This window comes from Panthera onca, chromosome C2, assembly GCF_046562875.1.
Source record: "Panthera onca isolate mPanOnc1 chromosome C2, mPanOnc1 haplotype 2, whole genome shotgun sequence".
NCBI classification, from domain to species: domain Eukaryota; kingdom Metazoa; phylum Chordata; class Mammalia; order Carnivora; family Felidae; genus Panthera; species Panthera onca.
In genome coordinates this window covers 40,451,618-40,474,500 of record NC_138347.1, presented here as the reverse complement: position 1 = coordinate 40,474,500, position 22,883 = coordinate 40,451,618, and the positions used below count along the sequence as shown (strand labels likewise).

The window sequence follows — 22,883 nt, the reverse complement described above, 5'->3', positions numbered from 1 at the left end:
GGATTAAGAAGTGCATTTGTTGTGATGAGCACAGGGTGATATATGGAAGTGTTGAATTACTATATTGCACACCCAACACTAATATAATATTGTATGTTAGCTAACTGGAATTAAAAACTTAAAAAAAGAAAAGTTGGAACAACCTGAAATCTAAAAATGAATAGTTTTCCATAATAACTGGGAAATGGAATGTGGTAGGATAAAAAATAAGATTTTTTTTGTATAGTAAATTTAGTCACTCACAATTTTATGAATGTATCTTCTTCAGTTCCTCCTAAAATAATAAGAATTATAGGGGCACCCAAGTGTCTCAGTTGGTTAAGCATCTGACTCTTGATTTCAGCTCAGGTCATGATCTCACAGTTTTTGAGTCTGAGCCCCATGTTGGGCTCTGAGCTGACAGCAGAGCCTGCTTGGGACTCTCTGTCTCCCTCCCTCTCTTCCCCTCTTCCACTCACACAGGAGACAGTGTGTACACTCCTACTCTCTCTCTTTCTCTCTCTCTCTCTCAGAATAAATAAACATTAAAAAAATAAAATAATAGGAATTATAGATGCTAACATTTCTCAATTTCTTATTTTGTACTAAGCTGTTAAATACTTTAAGCTCATTATCTCATTTAATCTTTACAACATCCTCGAGGTAAGTACTTTTATTTTCCCTATTTTTATATATGAGGACACTGAGTTTTAAAAAAGTTATGTAGTTAGTAAATGATCAAGAAGGAATAGACTGTGAGCCTATGCTCATAGCCATTCATTATTTTGTACTCCCCAAATAAGGAAATAATCAGAGTTCCCGATATAAAAATTGCTTGAATTAGGTGGATTTTTTTGACAATCCATAAAGTCGAAATTTTTATCTCACAGGGCTTTTTTCTCATCTGCAATGTATTTAGTAATTTCATGCTTCAACTTTAATGCTTTACAAAATATGTATCCACATCACTTCCCTGGGTTATTAAAATTTCCTGGGTTATTAAAATTTCAGTGGGCAGACTCATTAATGTAAATTTGGTAAGTCTTTGATTGTGTTTTACTTCAACTATTTACTTTGGAAATTTCAAAACTTGGGGAAAATTGAAAAATAGAAAAATGAGAACCCACATAAGCTCAAATATATTTACAAATTGTTAATATTTTGATATATTTTCTCTCTCATTCCTTCTCTTTCTCTCTCATACATATGTGGATACACTCCTCAACGCACGTATATAACATATATACACATACACACATACTTTTTTGGCTGATCCATTTTATTTATTTATTTATTTATTTATTTATTTATTTATTTTTTAATATAATTTACTATCAAGTTGGCTAACATACAGTGTATACAGTGTGCTCTTGGTTTTGGGGGTAGATTCCTGTAACTCATCGCTTACATACAACACCCAGTGCTCATCCCAACAAATGTCCTCCTCAATGCCCATCATCCATTTTCGCCTCTCCTCCACTCCCTCATCTACCCTCAGTTTGTTCTCTGTATTTAAAAGTCTCCTATGCTTTGCGTCCCTCCCTCTCTGTTTGTATTTTTTCCCCTTCCCTTCACCCATGGTCTTCTGTTAAATTTCTCAAGTTCCACATATGAGTGAAAACATATGATATCTGTCTTTCTCTGACTTAGTTCACTTAGTATAATACCCTCCAGTTCCATCCATGTTACTGCAAATGGCAGTATTTCATTCTTTCTCATTGCCAACTAGTATTCCATTGTATATATAAACCACATCTTCTTTATTCATCAGTCAGTTGATGGACATTTAGGCTCTTTCTATAATTTGGCTATTGTTGAAAGTCCTGCTATAAACATTGGGGTACAGGTGCCCCTATGAATCAGCACTCCTGTATCCTTTGGATAAATTCCCAGTAGTACTATTGCTGGATTGTAGGGTAGTTCTATTTTTAATTTTTTGAGAAAACTCCACACTGTTTTCCAGAGTAGCTGCACCAGTTTGCATTTCCACCAATAGTGCAAGACGGTTCCCGTTTCTCCACATCCTCGCCATTGGCTGAATCATTTTAAGAGTTAGTTATGGATTTTAATTTTAGGTACCAATCAATAAATTGGAGAAATATTGATTTCCCTGTTGATAAAGGGAATTTTCATCTTTCAACACTTGTGAGCCCTGCTCCTAGGCTCCCAGGGAAGCTATACTTTACCATTTACAAAGGTCAGAATGACTCCACAAAACCTCAAGTCATGGGCTCTATTTCTGTCCTGAAAACATATTGATTGTGCATCTTAGTTAAAAAAATAACCAAAACAGAGATTCCAAACATAAAGATAAGAAAAACAAAAAAACCTCCCTGGTTCTCATAAGATTAAAGTCATACAACCTTGCACATACTAAAAACATGAGATAAAGTCTGTAGTTTTCCAGAATGTCCTTCATCATGATGATTTGTAGCTCTTTATGCAGAAAAGTATACAGCCCTGCACCAAATGTTCCTTCCCCACAGCGGTCTCTTTGTGAAGATGGTGAATCATAGGCAGTAGTCCTATCTCAGGCTCGAGTAGAACTCTTTTCCTTTCTCTTTAAAATTTTAAAAAAGGTTTGTTCATTTTGCAACTACAATGTAAATGGAGTAATCCAGTTAACATTTCTAAAATCAACTTTAACTCTTACCAGGTTTTCAATAATCACAATTTATCAAATGAAAATGAATTTTTATTTATTCAACTTAAATTTTTGACATTGTCTTTTTATTGATGTCTTTGAAAAAAAAATTAAATATTTATATTTGAGAGAAAGAGAGAGAGAGAGAGAGAGAGAGAGAGAGAGAAATAGGCAAGGGGAAGAGAGAGATGGAGACAGAATCTGAAGTAGGCTCCAGGCTCTGAGCTGTCAGCACAGAGCCTGATGTGGGGCTCGAACTCATGAGCTGTGAGATCATGACCTGAGCCAAAGTCAAATGTTCAACTGACTGAGCCACCGAGGAGCCTCCTTGATGATGTCTTTTAAAGAGTACTAATTTTGGTTAAAAGCATATCTTTTTAAAAATCAATTGTATTGAGGTGTAACCTATGTGTAGTAAGTTGTGTCCACTTAAAAAATAAATAATTTGATACATTTTTGACAGACATACACACCTGAAAACCACACCACAAGATCTGGAAGTCTTCTATCACTCTCCAATGTTCCCTTGTGTCCCAGTGTAGTCCATCATTCCCTTTGCCCTGAGCCCAGGCAACCACTTATTTATTTGTCAGTATAAATTAGTTTGCGTTTCTTAGACATTTATACTAATGGAATCATATGTTGTGTACTTTTTTGTGCCTTACTTCTTACATTGAGCATCGTGATTTCAAGATTCATCCATCTCTGAGTAGTCCTTCAGAAACAACATAATTGTACATATACTTCCTCCCTGTACACTTGTCCCCACAAAATGAGTTTTCAACACGAAAGCATTTGTATTGTGATTTGATTAAATATATACTCAATTGTTCTCAGTGAAGAGCAAATTTAAGTATAATGTGCATTTGAAAATACAATAGCTATAACATCTTCAATACTTCTAATAGCAGAATAGAAGAGGCCATATTAAACAGTATTGATGAAATGCAGGACAGTTCATTATAAATAGGATTTTCTATGCTCATTAGGTGGAGTTATTTTTCCACTTTTTTATCACGGTAATTTTGAAGGGTGATTCATATGATGAAATAACTTTTTATCAGGGTAATTGTGAAGGATGATTCATATGACGTGTTAATTGGGGGGATGTGGCTTTTAAAAACATCATGTATTGTTTGTAACTGTGTGTATCTTCTTTTCTGTGTTGACTTTGTTATTCCCATGGTATTGGCCTTTTAAACTATGTGCCTCTGAGTCCTTTAATTTATAAATTTGTTATCTTAATAAACATTGTATAAATGAAAATAAAGGTTCATCCATCTGTTGAATGTATTCATAGTCTCTCCTTTTTATTCCTGAGTAATATTCCATTGTATGATTATAACACACCTTGCTTATCCATTCACTGACTGATGGACATTTGAATTGTTTCCAGTTTGGGGGTATTGTGAATAAAAAAGCTATAAAAATTCATTTACAAGACTCTGTTTTCACTATTTTGGATTCAATGCCTAAGAGTGGAATAACTGGTTAGGCAGTACAATAAGTCTATCTTCAAAATTTTAAGAAACTGCAGGACAATTTTCCAGTTATTACCTCATTTTTCCTCTATATCAGCAGTGTTTGAGAGTTCTGTTTGCTCCACATGTTCTCCAGCACTTGGTGTTGTCAGCTTGTTAATTTTAGCCATCCTTGCATGTGGTGTTATCTTCTCATGAATTTTAACGCCAGTTCCTTAATGCTAATGATGTTGAGAGTCTTGTGCTAATTGGTCAGTCATCTTCTCTTGCAGAATGTCTTCTCAAATCTTTTGCCTAGTTTGTACTGGGTTATTTAATTGTGGTCACAGCACATACATTGTATGCATTCAATCTTTTTAAGTGTAATAACACTTGTGTTTTCTGTCACGTGGCCAATCTTTGTGACTGAAATGTGTATTCTGCAGTTGTATATAATAATGTATAAATTTCAGTGATGTCAAGATCATAGAGTATTGTTCAGATTATCTACCTCTTAGCTGATATTTTTTCCTAGTTCTAGGGATTACTGAAAAAAGAGTGTTAAAACCTCTTACAAAGATTGTAGAACCTTTTATTTCTCCCTTTAATTATGCCTCCATTTGCTTCATGTCATCTTTGCTGTCTTATTATTGTACACTTTCATGATTGCTATGTATTTCTGGTGAATTGATCTTTTTATCATTATGAAATGTCCTTTACCTCAGGCAGTATTTTAAAGCCTATTTTATCTGATACTAATATAGTATTTACAACCTTCTTATGCTGATAGATCTTTTTCCTTCTGTTTACTTTCAGCTACCTGTGTTTTTATATGTAAAGTGTATCTCCCATAAACAGTATATTTGGGTATTGCTTTCACATCTATTGTGAAATTTTTCACCTTCTAATCAGACTATAATCTTTAATCCATTAACACAGTCATTGATATGGATTTAGACCTACCATCTTGCTATTTTTAAAATATGTTCCTCAGTCAGACGAGGATTTTGTAGTTACAATTGCAATACATGTTACATCTGCATTATAATATTAATTTTTGCTTCAAATGGTTATATAATTTTAAATTAAGGAAAATATTCTTTTATTTTATCCAGATATTTATCATTTCCAGTGCTATTCATTTCTTCTCAAAAAAACATTTCCCTTCAGCATGAAAACTTCCTTTGGCATTTCTTATAGTCTAGGTTTGCTGGCAACAAATTCTCTTAACTAATATTTTTGTTTACTTTTGTACTCCAAGGTTGTTTTCACTGAAAATAGAGATTGTGAGTTAACTATTTTCTTGTTATTATGTTTTTTTGTTTTTTAATGTCATCTCTTAAATAACCCTCCCCCCCACCCCCCCACTCCCTCCCACTGCCCACTTTCTGGCCTCTGTGGTTTCCAATTAAGAAAGCTAGAGCGGGGTGCCTGGGTGGCTCAGCTGATTAAGAGTCTGGCTCTAGATTTCAGCTCAGGTCATGCTCTCATGCTGTGTGAGTTCCAGCCCTGTATCCCTGCACTGGAGTGTAGACCCTGCTTGAAATTCTATCTCTCTGCCTCTCCCCAGCTTATCCTCTCTGCCTTAAAGTAAATAAATAATTTTTTTTTTAAAAAAAAAGCAAGCTAGAGGAATTGTTTCCCAAATGTAGTATGTTGTTTACTCTGGTTGCTTTCAAGATTTTCTCTTTATCTTTTGTTTTTAGGAGTTTGAGTATATTGTTCCTAGGCATGACTTTCTTTGCATTTATGTTTCCTGGGGTCTACTGGGCTTTAAGGAGTTCTAAATTTATATCTTTTACCAAACTAGAGAGATTATCAGTCATGATTTCATCATATAATTTTTCTACTTCATTTTCTCTTTCCTTTCTTCTGGGACAGTAAGTACACATTAATTACTTATTTTGATCATCTTTTCCCACAGGTTCTTGAAAATTTATGTTTTTCTTTTTTCCCCTCTTTTCTTTAGATTGGATCATATCCACCATCTATCTTTTATGCTCACTGATTCTTTTCTGTCATCTCCATTATCCTATTATAGATAGATATCTATTGAATTTTCAATTTAAGATACTTTATTTATATTTATTTATTTATTCATTTATTTAAGAGGGAGCAGGGGAGGGACTGAGGGACAGGGAGAGAGAATCTTAAGCAGGCTCCATGCTCAGTAAGAAGCCCAAGGCAGGGCTCGATCTCACAACCATGAGATCATGACCTCAGCTCAAATCAAGAGTCAGATACTTAACAGACAGCCACACAGGCACCCCAAGATTGATTGATTGATTGATTGATTTATAGTTTAAAATTTAAATCCAAGTTAGTTAACATATAGTATAATAATGTTTTCAGGAATAGAATTTAGTGATTCACCACTTACATAAAATATTTTATTTTTTAATTCCAAAATTTTGGGGGGTTTTAGAAATATTTTCCATATTTCTGTTGCGATTTTCTAAGTTGGTTTTCAATATGAGTATATTTCCCTTTGCTTTATTATATAGTTACAGTAGTTGTGGAATGTCCTTTTCTGATATTTTTCACTTCTGGTACATCTTGGAATTGGCTTCTATTAATTGTTTACTTCTTGACAGCAGGTGACTTTCTTGGCTTCTTGTATAACTATTGCCTGCTCTTGGACCAAATCTACAATAGTGTGAAATTCAAACCATTTTGGAAACTTCTTTCAAATTTTAGTTCTCCTGCAAGGGTCTCCACGTCTTTGCTCACAGTCCAGAGCTTTCCAGTTGCTAGTTTAATTTTGTTATTGTTCTATTTTGTCCAGAGTTTATAGTTGTTATATGCAGGAGTGTGAATCTGTAAAAAACCTTCCTCTTTTGCCATTCTGGAAGCCAAAGTCCTGTGTGTGAACACTACTATTTAGCTAGAATGATTATTTATGTTTATGTTATCCATGTTTGCAACTTAGAATAAAGGTATATTTAAGTGGTTTTTGATGAAAGTTTTATATGAAACTAGGTTACAGAATATATATTTGTTTTGAACAAAGTGATTTTATGATTAAGATTGCAAATCTATTAATATTTCTTGAATTAAGAGAGAAATCGTTTGAAACACATAGTAAAGTTAATTTTATTAGGAGTTAACCCTTAAATTATATTCAAATTTTCATCTTATAGATATATGAAAAATATTTTTTAAATGTTAAAATTTATATCTCTTTTAAAAATAATGGGATATATCAGAATCCCTGGAAAGGAAATTCCTATTTTTAAAGTTATGGTTAGATAACAGAAAAAAATTACTATCATTAAAATTTATATATTATTAATAGTGTGAGAAATAAGATGTTTTAAATATAGATGTTTTAAATATAGAGGTTAAATAAGTCTTTCTTATGTAACTAAATCTTACATACAAATAAATATATTGGCTAAGCTCTACAAGAAATGAATAATTCATTTTATGGAAATGTTGGTAACACTTTACATTAGAATAATATGAGAAATCTGTTTCTTTTACTGAAATTTTGAGAATCTTGGGAAATTGGCATCTTTTTCTTTAATGAAAGGTTCTATATATTCCAGAATGTTGTTATGACACTATTACAGAAAATCTAATTAAATATAGCATCTAAGGAGGGGTGTGTATGTGTGTGTGTGTGTGTATGTGTGTAGTCTATGTGTTGGGGGCCATGGTTGACTATTGAACTACCAACTTGACATTAAATAAAGTAATTTAACCTTTAAGACAACTCTAAAGTTATGGAGGATTATGGGTCAATACTCAGTGAAATAACAAGACGTTAATGATATTTAATATCATGACATATATCAATGTTAAGAATTATACTGTGTATAAGTGAAAATAGGAAATGAAATATGGTTAAATATAAACCAAGGTAAATATTTTATTTTTTTACCATTTTCTTTAATATATTTTTTTAAATTATATCCAAGTTAGTTAGCATATAGTGCATATAGTGCAACAATGATTTCAGGAGTAGATTCCTTAATGCCCCTTACCCATTTATCCCATCAACCCTCCCACAACCCCTCCAGTAACCCTCTGTATGTTCTCCATATTTAAGAGTCTCTTATGTTTTGTCCCCCTCCCTGTTTTTATATTATTTTTGCTTCCTTTCCCTTATGTTCATCTGTTTTGTATCTTAAAGTCCTCATATGAGTGAAGTCATAGGATATTTGTCTTTCTCTGACTGACTAATTTCGCTTAGCATAATATCCTCTAGTTCCATCCATGTAGTTGCAAATGACAAGATTTCATTCTTTTTGATTGCCCATAATACTCCATTGTGTATATATACCACATCTTCTTTATCCAGTCATCCATTGATGGACATTTGGGCTCTTTCCATACTTGGCTATTGTTGGTAGTACTGCTATAAACATTGGGGTGCGTGTGTCCCTTTGAAACAGCATACCTGTATCCCTTAGATAAATACCTAGTAGTGCAATTGCTGGGTCATAGGGTAGTTCTGTTTTTAATTTTTTGAGGAACCTCCATACTATTTTCCAGAGTGGCTGCACCAGCTTGCATTCCCACCAACAATGCAAAAGAGATCCTATTTCTGCATCCTCGCCAATATCTGTTGTTGCCTAAGTTGTTAACTTTAGCCATTCTGACAGGTGTGAGGCGGTATCTCATTGTGGTTTTGATTTGTATTTCCCTGATGATGAATGATATTGTGCATTTTGTCATGTGTCAGTTGGCCATCTGGATGTCTTCTTTGGAGAAGTATCTATTCATGTCTTTTGCCCATTTCTTCACTGGATTATTTGTTTTTTGGGTGTTGAGTTTGATAAGTTCTTTATAGATTTTAGATACTAACCCTTTATCTGTCATTTGCAAATATCTTCTCCCATTCCACCGGTTGTCTTTTAGTTTTGCTGATGGTTTCCTTCACTGTGCAGAAGCTTTTTATGTTGATAAGGTCCCAATAGTTCATTTTTTCTTTTGTTTCCCTTGCCTCTAGAGACATGGAGAATAAGAAGTTGCTGCAGCCAAGGTTAAAGAGGTTTTTGCCTGCTTTCTCCTGGAGGATTTTGATGGCTTCCTGCCTTTTTAATAAAAATTGAAAATGAAAACAAATTTTTCCTCTTTCTGTATTCAAGAAAAAGAAAAGAAATGAAAAAGAAAAAAAAAAGAAAACTGAATAGATGGAGTGGCAAACAGACTGAAATACAATTGAAATAACATCGTTTTCCCCTAGAAGTCAAATTATGAAGCACTTCATAGTCCATAAAGTAAGCAGGCAGAGAGACTTGTGGTGTTCCTGAAGAGCGAGGTTGGCCCAGTTAGGCAGGGATTAGTGTAACAGCTCCATTCTCCACTAGATGGTGCTGCTTAGCTTACTGGGGTGGACTGTTGTGGCGCTTGTAGGTGTATATGTGCATGCGTGGGAGGGGTGAAAATGGTGTCACCCAGCCTCCCAGTCTCTAGTATCAGAACTCTGTTCTCCTTGATCAGCAATCATGCACCTGTCCTTTGTCTTCGGTTTCTGTCCACTCCCTGCTTGTACACTGTCTGTAACCAAGTCGTCACGTTGCCAGGCGGCACCTCCCTCCTGAGTTTTATCTCAGATGCGGCTTTATTTCCTGACCCCTTGCTTCTGAGGGACTACGGCTTTGACCTGCTCAGATCCTCTGGGGGAGGGTCTCACTGAGCAATGGCTGGGTGCTGGCTGCACCCAGGATGTGACATAGATAATGTCACCATTTTTTACTTCCAGCATACTTTTTTTTCTTTTAATTTTTACTTATTTTTGAAGAAGAGAGATAGACAGAGTGGGGAAGGGGCAAAGAGAGGGAGAGACACAGAATCCCAAGCGGGCTCCAGGCTCTGAGCTGTCAGCCCACAGCCTGACGTGTGGCTTGAAGTCAGGAACCATGAGATCATGACCCAAGCCAAAGTCGGGTGCTCAACCGACTGAGCCACTCAGGTACCCCCAGCATACTTTTAAATTTAAAGAAAAAAGAACAGTTTTGTTGAAATCTACAGGTAACCAAGAACATATCCATAGCATATATGATTCAAATGATTCTATATAATTACTGCATGCATACTTAAAAAGCACAAATCCAGACTTGTTTTTCACTATCTACTTTAAAATATTTATATTTCTATCTATATTCATGTAACATTTTGGGATGGTATTTATGACATATTTCTAATGAAAGATGAAAAAAATAGCAGACTTTCTCCTGTATTTCATAGCATGAACAAACTGAATACTGCTTTTCTTAACTATAATATGACACTTATACAATAGACTTTAATAAAACTCAAGTTCAAGCAAAGACCTAGGGAAAGGTATAAACCAACTACTAACAACTTTTACATAATGGCTGGTAATAGCCTACAAGTATTTTCCCTGTTTTTATTTTTCTGTCTGTTCTTGTTTGCATGTGTATGCCTATGTCGTGTGTATGTAAAGACTGAGAGCAATACACAAGAGTAGATCTGAAAGCACAACGACTCATTTTTACTCAGAGAAAATGAACAAGCTTAAAAAGATACTGCCTCTGCCTTATCCTACACTTCTACCTGAAACAAAACTATGAGCAATAGAAAGAGTCTGATCCAGCTGGGGAAGGCAAAAATCCTCTTTTGTTATATCCCTATCCTATGGAAAATCATTTTTGTCAACATTTCTGGGTCAATTATACCTTTTGCACCAGTCAAATGATTTAGCAGTTACTTAATGGGTCTACCAGGCTTTTACTGGGAATGTTTCCACAGTCTTTAGTAATATCTACTTTTCTTCAAGGTGATTTGATAACCAACAATCTTGGTCATGAATGGTCTAATCTAATATGTGAATGGTCTAATAAAATTCCATACATGTTTCAGCTTAATCTTTCAAAGCAAAACCTCTGCTCTAGAATGACTAATCTTATTATTGGCCACAAAATGTCCTGCTAATTGTTACCTCTTAGCCTTCCCCTATATTCTCAGTCTATTCAAAATTCACTCATTTCTCAAGGCTCATTCTTCTTCCTCCATTAAAACTAGGATCAACTGTCCAAGTCCATGTTTGTTTCCCATTTGTGAAACATTTTAGAAAGACTTAATTGCCAAGAGAATAAAACTGAGAGAGAAATTGGGGAAACCATAAAATTCATTTTACTTGAGGTCTGGAAAGAAGTAGAAATTTGGAAGTCTATGGGAAGGAAGGAGGTTTGCTTACTCCTCTCCCCTTTCTCTTATCCTTAGCTAAGAAAAAGACTATTACCTTTTGGTTGAATTATTAGGCAAGGCTGTTCCACGTTAGAGCTCATTCTCTATACACGGTACTGTACAGTAGCAGTTGGGAGCTTGAATTTGAGAGTCAGACATGGAGTCATGCTCTGCCTATAATAGTTGGAGCTTTGGATAGGTTAAAATCTCTATAAACCCCAGGTTCCTTATTGGTAAAATAAAACTAATAATAGTGTCTTCCTCATATTGTTGTCAGAATGATAAGATATAAGGCAATCATGAATTTATGGTGTCTGGCACCTAGCAATAACTTAATATTGTTTTATATTCTTCATTTATAATTAATGTTATGTTATTAATACTTTACATTAAAATTAATATTTTCTTAAATAATTTGTCACATAATTTAAAAATACTTTACCTATCTTTTTGGAATGGTTTTCCAGTGCCATGCATCAGTGGACACTCAATTGATATTTAGTGAACTGGAAGGAAAAGGGAAGGGAATGAGAAAATTCATTATCTACTCTGGACAGACATTAGGCTAGATAATTCACGCACATTATCTCACTCAATTCTTATAATATACTATGCAGTCACATTATCCTATTTGCTTTCATTACAGAGAAGAAAAACAGCTTGGAGACATAATATAGTTTGGCTAATGTCTCAGAGCTTGTACTATGGTTACTTTCCAGAGATTTTAAGTCATTGAAAATGTTTTATTCTTTCTACTTTATCAGTTTTTCTTTTTCAACTGAAATCAATGGACTAATACCACCAAAAAATGATGCTTTCTCATGACCTTTTTAGACATTATATTTAATATTCCTAGACCTAAAATTACTTTTTGGACATCTGACTTTTTTATTATGATAAAAAACTAAAACATAAAATTTCCCTCCTTAACCATTTTTAAGTGCATAGTAGTGTTAACTATATGCATACTGTTGTGCAACAGATGTCTAGAACTTTTTCATCTTGCAAAACTGAAAGTCTATACCTATTGAACAACCACTGGCAACCACCATTCTACTTTATGTTTCTGAGTCCGACCACTCAAGATACATCATGTAATTGGAAACATGCAGTATTTGTCTTTTTCTGATTAGCTTATTTCATTTAGTATATTGTCCTTATGTTTCATACATGTTGTAGCATATGACAGGATTTCCTTCTTTTTTAAGACTGGATAATATTCCATTGTATATAACTACCATATTTTCTTTATCTATTAATCCATCCATGGACATGTAGGTTGTTTCCAGCTCTTGGCTATTGTAAATAATGCTGCAATAAACACGGTGCAAATATCTCTTCAAAATCCTGTTTTCAGTTTTTTTGGATGAATATCAAGATATAGTATTGTAGAATCATATGGCAGTTCTATTTCTAATTTTCAGAGGAATCTCCATACTGTTTTCCATAGCAGCTACACCATTTACATTGCCATCATCAGTGTACAAGAGTTCCCATACCTCCACATCCCATCAATACTATTTTTATTTTTTATTTCCTAAAATACCTAAATATTAGTGATGTTGAACATCTTTTCATATGCTTATTGGCCATTTGTGTGTGTGTGTGTGTGTGTGTGTGTGTGTGTGTGTATTGCAGGAAAATGTCTATTTAAATACTTTACCCATTTTTATATCAGGTTTGTTTGTTTGTTCATTGATTTGATTTAATTTGCTTTTTTTGTTGTTGCTGTTGTTGTTGAGTTGTAGGAATTCCTTATAAATGTTGACTATCAATGCCCTGTCAGATATATAGTTTGAAAAATATATTCTTCCATTCCATAGGTTGCCTTTTCACTTGTTGACAAAACTTGTTGATTGTTTCTTTTGCTGTATTGAAACTGTAAAGTTCAACATAGTCCTGTTTGCTTATTTTTTTGCTTTTACTACCTGTGCTGTTGTCATACCCAAGAAATCATTGCCAAATCCAACATCATGAAGCTTTTCATCTATATTTTCTCCTAGGAGAGCGAGTTTCAGGTGTTATACTTAGGTCTTTAATTAATTTTAATTTTTCTATAGGGTGTTAGGTAAGTCCAACTTCATTTTTTCCCAGTTGGAATATCCAGTTTCCCCAATACATTTGTTGAAGGTATTATCCTTTCCCCATTATGCAATCTTGGAAATCTAGTTGAAGGTCCTTTGATCATGTATGTGAAGGTTTACTTGGGAGCTTTCTTTCTGTTCCATTGGTCTGTGTCTGTCTTTATGAAAGTACCATACTGTTTGGATTACTGTAGCTTTGTAAAATGTTTTGAAATCAGGAATTCCAGCTTTGTTTTTTCTTTCTCAAGATTGTTTTGGCTATTCAAGTTCCTTAAAAATCCATTTGAATCCATTGAGTTTTTCCTATTTCTGGAAGATATTACCATTGGGATTTTGATAGGGAATGTATTGAACCTTTGCTTTGGGTAATATGGACATTTTAACAATGTTAAGTCTTCCAATCCATACATGAAAGTGGAATGTTTTTCCATTTTTCCATTTATTTATGTCTTTAATTTCTTTCAGCAACATATCTGCGAACTAATTTTACTTCTATTCTGACTTGGATGTCTCTTATTTCTTTTTCTTACCTAATTGCTCAGGCTACACCTTCTAATACTATGTGGAAAGAAAGGCAGGGTAGGCATCTTTGCCTTGTTTTTGATCTTGAAGGAAATATTTCAGATTTTCACTGTTGAGGATGATGTTATCTGTTGGCTTTTCATATGTGGACTTTATTATATTGAGGTAATTTCCTTCAACTCCTATTTTAAGTGTTTTTGTCATTACCATGACAGGGTGTTGAATTAGTAAAATATTTTTCTGCACCAGTTGAGATGATCATGTGGATATAGTGTTGTCTTTTATACTGTTAATTTGGTATATTGCAGTGATTTATTTTCATATTTTGTAACTCCCTTGAATTCCAAGAATAAATTCTACTTGGTTGTGATGTATAACCTTTTTAATGTGCTATTAAATTCAATTTTCTAGTTTTTTTTTTAGTATTTTTGCACCAATATTCATCAGGGATATTGGTTTTTAGCTTTCTTTTCTAATAGTATCTTTGTTCTTCTCTTTTTTTTCTTAGTTTGTTTAGCTAAGGGTCTGTCAATTTTGTTAATATTTTCAGAAAACCAGCTCTTCGTGTGCTGACTCTTTTCTACTGTTTTCTATTCTCTAGTTCATTTATTTCTGCTTGAATCTTTATTATTTCCTTCCTTCTAACTTAGGCTTAGTTTGTTTTTCTAATTCTTTGAAATATAAAATTAGGTTCTTAATTGGGAATATTTCTTCTTTTTTTAATTACATGTTTATTAATATAAAATTCCTTATTAGTACTGCTTTTGCAATAACCCATGTTTTGTTTATACCATGTTTTTGATTTTATTTCTTTCAAGATGTTTTCTAATTTCCTTGTGATTTCTTTGACCGCTTTGTTGTTCAAGAGTGTGTTCTTTAATTTCCACTTCTTTATGTATTTTCCTTCTGCAGTTGATTTCTAGTTTCATTCCATTGATATAATTTTAATATTAAATTTGTTAAATTATTAATATTAGAAAATATTAAAAGACTTGTTTTGTGGCCTAACATATGATCTATCCTGGAAAATGTTCCATGTGTGATTGTTGCTGTTGAATGGCATGTTCTGTATATGTCTGTTAGGTCCTTTTGGTCTACAGTGTTTTTCAAGTTCTCTGTTTCCTTACTGCTTTTCTGTCTGGAGGATCTATCCATTATTGAAAGTAAGGTATTGAAATCCCCTGCTATTATTGTATTGCTTTCTATTTCTTCTTTCAATTTTGTCAATGTTTGTTTCATATATTTGAGACCTCTAGCGTTAGTTGCATAAATATTTAAATTGTTATAGCATCCTGGTGAATGGAACCTTTTATCATATAATGTCCTTCTTTGTCTCTTGTGACAGTTTCTGACTTAAAGTCTATTTTGTTTGATAAAAGTAAGTTCAACTTGCTCTCTTTTGGTTACGATTTGCATGGATTATCTTTATCCATTCTTTCATTTTTAGTCTATGGGTGTTCTTAAATCTAAAGTGAGTCTTACAAACAGCAGAGTTAGATCTTGTTTTTAAAATCTATTTAGCCACTCTGTATCTTTAGATTGTGGAGTTTAATCCATTTATATTTAAAATAATTACTGATAGGTAAGGATTTACTATTGACATTTTGTTGTTTTCTGTATATTGTATAGCTATTTTGCTTTCTTTTCCTCTTTTATTTTCCTTTGTATTTCATTAATTTTTTTTGTACTGACATACTTGATTCCTTTTGTGTATCTTCTATAGGAATTTGTGTGTGTGTGTGTGTGTGTGTGTGTGTGGTAATCATGGGGATTACATAAAATATCTTACAATTATAGCAGTCTATTCTAAACTGGTAACACTTAATTTCAGTTGCACACAAAAACTCTATTCCTTTGCATCCTCCTCATTTTATGTCAGCAATGTCACAAATTAGGTTTTTTTTAAAAAAATTTTGTATCCACTAACCTAGTAATATGGTTGCAGTTATTTTTTATGCTTTTATCTTTTAAATTCTATGCTTGAATTAAAGTGATTTATGGACTACCATTACAGTGTTATAGGATTCTATTTTTATCTACATATTTACCTTTGCCAGAGAGCTTTATACTTTTACATGCTCTCATGTTGCTGTCTAGCATCCTTTCATTTCACTTGAGTGACTCTTTTTAGCATTTCTTATAAGACAAGGGTAGTAATGAAGTCACATAGCTTCAATTTATCCATAAAAGTCTTTATTTCTCCTTCATTTTTGAAAGACAGTTTGCTGGATATACCTGTATCAATTATTTATCCTGGTTTAGTAATAATTTAAAAAGACAAGACTGTATGGGTTCAGATGATGGACCAGAATGTTTGTTGCAAGTAAGTGTGCATAGATACTCAATGCAATAATGCTAATTCTGTAGGGAATGCTAGTTATTTAAATGCATTTAATTGAACTCTACACTCTATAGAGTAGAAAATGCTAACAATAAATAAAAGCTTTGTTTGTACTTTATAGACACAAGCTTAATACCAAACAGAGGCTTTTCTATAATTCTCTGATAAGGCAATCTATTTGAGTTTGATTTTATTTACTCTTTATATAAAAAAGAGTAATGCTTAGAGAAATTTTAATCATTTTATAGCAATTTAAGTAGATAACACTTCACCTAATAAAACACAATATAATCAGAACATCAAAGTCAGTAAGGATAAAAAAAAATATTTTAAGAAAACCTGCTCCCAAGATTTGTATTGCACTGACTCTTTTATCTAAACATGTGTTTGCTAGCCATGTGTTTCTCCTTTTCTAAGCAGATCTTTTCACAAGGGTTACTTATCTAACACAGTAAAAAAAATCACATGCTAACCCAATCTCAACAAGAGAAAAAAGACTTAGAATTAATCTAATTAGTTAATCATAATTTTTGTAAATTTATTAAATGTTAATTTGAGCAAAATTCACTTACTTTAGTATAAAAAAGAGAAAAGGGCTAGAAGAAATGAGATCCAACAGATGTCAGAAATCTCCGAGCTAAAAGCCACCATGGCAACAAAATCATCTTCTAAAGAAAGTGTCAGAAATTGTACATACTTTATTTGATGAATCGATGTGGCTGATTAACCCTGTAAGATGAGAGGAAAGAGCAAACTGTAGCAGTGCCATAAGGAGCACCAGAGAGGAAAATACTAAAAGGAGACCTAACTAATGAAACTAAGAAAGAAACTAGATCATAAACCATAACAAAATATCTACATTTATTTGGACCTGTGGTTTATCTTGTTTGTGCAGCAGAGCCAATATTTAGATGTAAGTCTTTAATTAATGATTTACACAAGAGAAAAGGGAAGCTATGAAATCAAATCCAGATGTGGAAAAGTTTTCTAGTGAAAGTATATTTCAAAGCCCCTATTATGTGGATAAAGTGGTACCATTTTTAAATTTCAACCATACTGCATTTTCTTTACTGAGTAAAATGAGAACACCTATGGTAATATGCATGAAATAGAATTTGATATTTTTTAAGCAAAGAAACTCCTAGTTGCATTAGAAGAATTAACCAACTTTCACCAGATAGTACGTGTCCAACTTCTTACAGAAATAAATGCATAGTCCTTGGAACATATATACTTTGGTTTACTGGGGTGGCTCAGAGATACAGGATATAATTCATCTTCCTGGATAATCTATTTTAGTTAGAGACTTCTGAATAAAAGTTAAAAATGTTTGCTCCCTTAAAGATTTTATCCAATGGCACAGCAAATAAAATATGAGTTTCATCCCCCCCACCTTTTTTAAGTGCTTGGAAGAGTTCTTTGTGAGTGTGTGAGAAAACAGAGAACATGAGGGAAAGAGGGAGCAAGACAGAAAATTTTACTGTACAGTGAGAGAATTTAAAAGTTTGAGACTCCTATTTTATCTAAGAACTTGTTGTTTTATCACCACATTCTCAGCAAAGGGGAAAATGCTAAAGTATGTTAAGCCAGCATCACTGGCCTACGTAAAAAGTGCTGTCACAGGTTGAGATGAGCTCAAATGAGGATACTTCCTTTTAAGGTATGAAAGATTCCATGGCCCAGTGTTTTAAAAAATACTCAGACAAATTACAAGCTAGTACTGAATTGTTTTTGTTGTCTTCTATATCAAAACACTTCTCCTAATGCAGTTTACTTCTTCCAAAAATCATATTGCATCAATAATTTGTTTTTATACTATTGTCTGAGCTTTCATTTCAAGTTAAGCTACTGATTCTTGCAGAAATAGTGCTCAGGATTTGGATAAAGAAATCCATAAAAGTGGTACCTTCCTTTCACCTCAATTACTCTACTACCTGAGAACACACACGTGCACACATAGGCACGCGCGTGCGCGCGCACACACACACACACATACTTGTGGTTTGCATGCCTCTGAAATAAACCCTAACCCAAACAATTTTCTTTCCTTATGGAAATCACTGGCCCAAGAGAAATTCTGTTGAATAATTATAAGAAATCAAACACCATATTTTATAGGAAAACCATTAGAAGTTTTGTTTGCTTGTTTGTTTATAAGTACAGAGACAGAAATCTTGTGTATAAGAAACAAAACAGTAGAAATCATAATGAATCTAGCAAACACCATGTTTTTTGAAGTGACTCTCTAGGTCAATTTCTAAATTTCCTTAAAATGTGAAGGTCATAGTATACAGTCAAATCTGGTGATGCCCTGTAGTATAGATAACGATGTGTTCTTAGATGCTCAAAAGACATTCTGAAGCAACTGGTTGCTTTTTTGTTCAAACTATTTATGATTTTGCTTATGGATGCATTATAAACAAAATTAATTTCCTTAACTAGTCTCTCTCCAGCAAGGCTCTGAACCTAAACACCTAGCTTAACTTACTTTTAAAATTGTTTTAGAGATAGCACGAATTGGGGAGGCGGCAGAGGGAGAGAGAATCTTAAGTAGGCTTCGCACATAGTGTGGAGTGTGATGAGGGGCTTGATAAGGGGCTCGATATGGGGTTCAATCTCACAACCCGGGAGCACGACCTGTGCTGAAATCAAGAGTTGGACGCTCAATTAACTGAGCCACCCAGGTGCCCTAAGGCTCTGAATCTACAGTCAAGTTCTGTACTAGCAGCTTTAAATCTCTGCCCAATTACATAAATATTCAGATGCTTCCTCTGATTGGACATATGTTGATAACACCTTGGTACACAATTATTTGCTTTTGCATTTGAGGCTCTTATTTTGAATATTCTAGTTAGAAGCAGTGGCCAATCAATTGATGTTCTTTTAGGACACTGGATTATTGATTTATTGATGTTATTTTTATAAATTATTTAGTCCTCATTTTATTGAGAAATTGCCTGGATCAAACTAGGGCAAGAAAACTTAATTGGAAATATTTTCTTGGTTTCCATCATAAAAGCAGCTAAGCATTGGCAAGGATGTGGAGCAAAGGAAATTCTCATTCACTGCTTATTTATCAACTTTTTGGTAAACTGTTAGCTACAACTAAATCTGACCATATGTAAACCCCAGGTTCCAATAGTTCTACCCCCAGATATAACTGTAACAGGAATTTCTACACATAAACATTAAAAGTCCTGCACTAAAATGTTCAGAGTAGTCTATTTGTAATATATCTAACCTGGATATGATCCAAAATATCCACCAAAAGTAGAACAGATAAGTAAATTATATATGTTTTCATATGAGGAAATAATATACACATTGAAATAAATGAACTATTGCTATATGTAAACAATGTAGATGAATCTTTTGTTTTCCAAACTTTTATTTAAATTCTGGTTAGTTAACATACAGCGTAATACTGGTTTCAGGGGAAGAATTTAGTGATTCATCACTTACATATAACACTCAGTGCTCATCATAACAAATGTGGATGATTCATACAAAAATAATTTTGGGTGAAAGAAGCCAGATACACAACTATTTCTTATGAGTTGTGTGATTCCATTTATATAAAGTTCTAAAACAAACAAAACTAACTGGTGATAGAAGACAAAATAATTATTAGCTTTAGAGGAGAAAGTTTATAGTGACTGGGCGATGGCATAAGGTAGTTCTATAGAACTGATAGTACTCTATGTCCTAATCTAGATGCTGGTTACCATTGTGTATTTACTTTGAGAAAAGTTCATCAAGTAGAATACTTGTGATCTGTTCTTTTTTTTTATTATATCTTGAATTTCAGTGAAATTGTTTTTCTGAAAATATCTGATAGCAGCAGAGAATGCATCAGGTACAAGGAAACAGTTAATATTATTCATGATAAGGGATACAGATGATGAAGTAAGGTAAAAAAAATTGGAATTTGACATACGGACACAATAAACAACGTCATCGGTGATTTGAAAAATGAAAATCAAAGCTTCTGGTATGGTTAGAGAGCTTGGACCAACTCTTTGACTAATACCAACCTTCTCACAGATAACAACTACATTTCATGTCTGAAGTAAAAAGAAAACCTATCTGAAGGCACTAGATAGTGTACAAAAGTAGACAGACATTGGAGAGAAATCAACACTGGGTGGAATGGAATCACACAGAGTGGATTTCCCATACATATGACATTTCAACTGATGACAAGCACAGGTCTTCACCACATTTCAACTGATGACACCACAGGTCTAAAACTTCAATAGAAAATTCACAATCTCATTGGCTTGAAGAACCTGAGGACAGAATTTGAGTCAACCATAGTCACTGGATGATAGCAGGTGAGATTCCCAAAATTGAGGGAGCCTAAGAGGAGCTCTGAATTCCACGTATCAATTTTAACTAGTTCTTCAGCTGATCTGAACAACATATATGCAGGGCACACTCCTAGCAGCACATCTAAGGCTACAAGAATGACATGTGATTTGGGCTGCTGCCATGGCAAGGACAGTTTCAGGGTTAAGCTGGCTATGTATGGTAGGCCAAATAATAACTTCCGGAAGATGTCCATGTCCTAATCCTTGGAACTGGCCAATATATTAAATTACATGCCAAAAGGAAATTAAGGTAGATGGAGTGAGGTTGCTAGTCATCTTAAATGAAAAAGGGAGAGTGTTCTGGGTTATGTTTGTGGGCCAATGTAACCACAAGGGTCCTAAAATGTGTAAAAAGGAAGCAGCAGAGTCAGTGTCAGGGTGATGGGATAAGAGAAAGAGTAGACTTGCTACCGTTGGCTTTGAACGTGGAAGGGAGCCAGTAGCCAAAGAACTCAGGCAGCTTCAAGACACTAGGAAAGAAGGAAAAAAGAAAAAGAAAAAAGGAAAAAGAAAAAAGATTCTTCCTCAGGTGCCTCCAGAAAGGAATGCGGTCTTGTCAACATCTTCATGTTAGCTCAGTGAGAACAATTTCAGACTTCTGATGTCCAGAACCGTAAGACAAATTTGTATTGTTCGATACACTAGGCTTATGGTAATTGGTTACAAAAGCCACAGAAAACTAATGCGGATTTTGGTACTGGAAGTAGGGTGGTGCTATAACAAATACCCCAAAATGTGGAAGTGGCCCTGGAACTGGATAATGGATTAAAGCTGGAAAATTTTTGAGAAGCATCATAGGAAAAGTCTAGATTGCCTTGAACAGACTGTTAGTAAAATCATGGATGTTCATAAGCTTGCTAGAGAGAACTCAGAAGGGAATAGGAACATGCTTTTGGAAACTGGAAAGGGGGAATATATATAGTGGCAGAGAACTTAACAGAACTGTGTTCTGCAGTTAATGGAAAATAGAACATGTAAGTAACAAAATTGAATACTTAACTGAGGAAATTTCCAAGCAAAGTGTTGAAGCTGCGGCTTGTTTTTTCTTGCTTTTTAGAGTAAAATGTGAGAATAAAGAGATAAAGTTACAGAAAAACTATCAGGCAAAAAGGATCAAATTTGATAACTTAAATCTTTAGGAAGGAATAAAGCACAACATCAGAAATAGTAAATGTGTCGGTAAATATAAGGGGTTGTTCTTTCTCCTCTCTAAATTATTTAAAATATAAATAATTGTTTAAAGGAAAATTTACTCCACACTGGATTGTGGAGTTTTTAACATATATAAATGTAATAGATATGAATAACATAAAGGACAGGGGAGTAAACAGACCTACATGGTTACATGGTTTTGATATTTTATGTACAATAGTACTATATTAACTGCAACTAGAATGTGAAAAATTAAGGATATGATTCTTTATTTAATTGATGTAATTCCTTAACTCATTTAAAAGTAATTCAAAGAAGTACACTAAAAAAATACCAATAGATATAAATGGCTATCAATGAGTTTTAGGAAAACAAAATTTAATTATTTAGACTTCCTTCATAATAGATTTAGTATTCACAGTACTAGGATGGTGAAAAAATGTTTTTCTTAATAGGTGAACATAATTCCTGGTAAAACCAGTTAGAGCCACTATTTCAGTTTTCTACCTACAAGCCAAAGCAAAAATTTCATACCTTCTTAGGCACAATGGGTTCTGAGTTGATAATATTATTTTATATGTAAGAGAAAGGAAGGCACTCTGGCATTCTCTTCCATAGTTATTTGTTCAACTTTTCACTTACAATTGTTATGAGTCTAGAGGTTTCTGAAGAAAGCATTAAAAATTTCCAATTATTATGTCATGTCCGTGGGCAAGCAAAGAAATGCTGAACTGTGACTGAGATAAGTTTAATATCCTGTTCTGATTCTAAACCTGGATCTTAACAAAACTGAAAAATTGGATATCTCACTGTGTATATTTATTACTTCACTAATGATAAGAGGAGAAAGTTTAATATAAAATTCAGTCTATAGGTTGGTTTATCAAAGCAACCAAAAGTGATTCTGAATCTAAGAAATAATAAAAATCAATAGAGGAAAAAAGGGGAGGCAGTGAATGCCAAAGAAGGAAGTACGTCTGGGTACAGATGCGGCCTGATGTCAGAGTTCCACAGAGAAAGGGCAGTGAAAGAATCCCTAACTCAACCTAATGCTCTCCAAAAGTTACAGCTCAATGTGTGTTATGTCTCAGATAATAACACAAACTGTAACCCAGTATTTAATGGCACTTATGTATTTACATATTATAGAAATACCCTTGTACTTATCAATTG

The 22,883-nt window shown here is 33.7% G+C and overlaps 1 long non-coding RNA gene across 1 annotated transcript in view; it reads right to left on the bottom strand.

Annotated features, from left to right (window-relative positions):
* LOC132682774 (uncharacterized) overlaps positions 1-22,883 on the bottom strand; it is a 74,936-nt gene that overhangs the window by 10,045 nt on the left and 42,008 nt on the right. Inside the window, exon 3 of the long non-coding RNA XR_009611854.2 lies at positions 11,684-11,747. This is a non-coding gene — a long non-coding RNA (uncharacterized LOC132682774). The remainder of the gene's footprint in view (positions 1-11,683; positions 11,748-22,883) is intronic.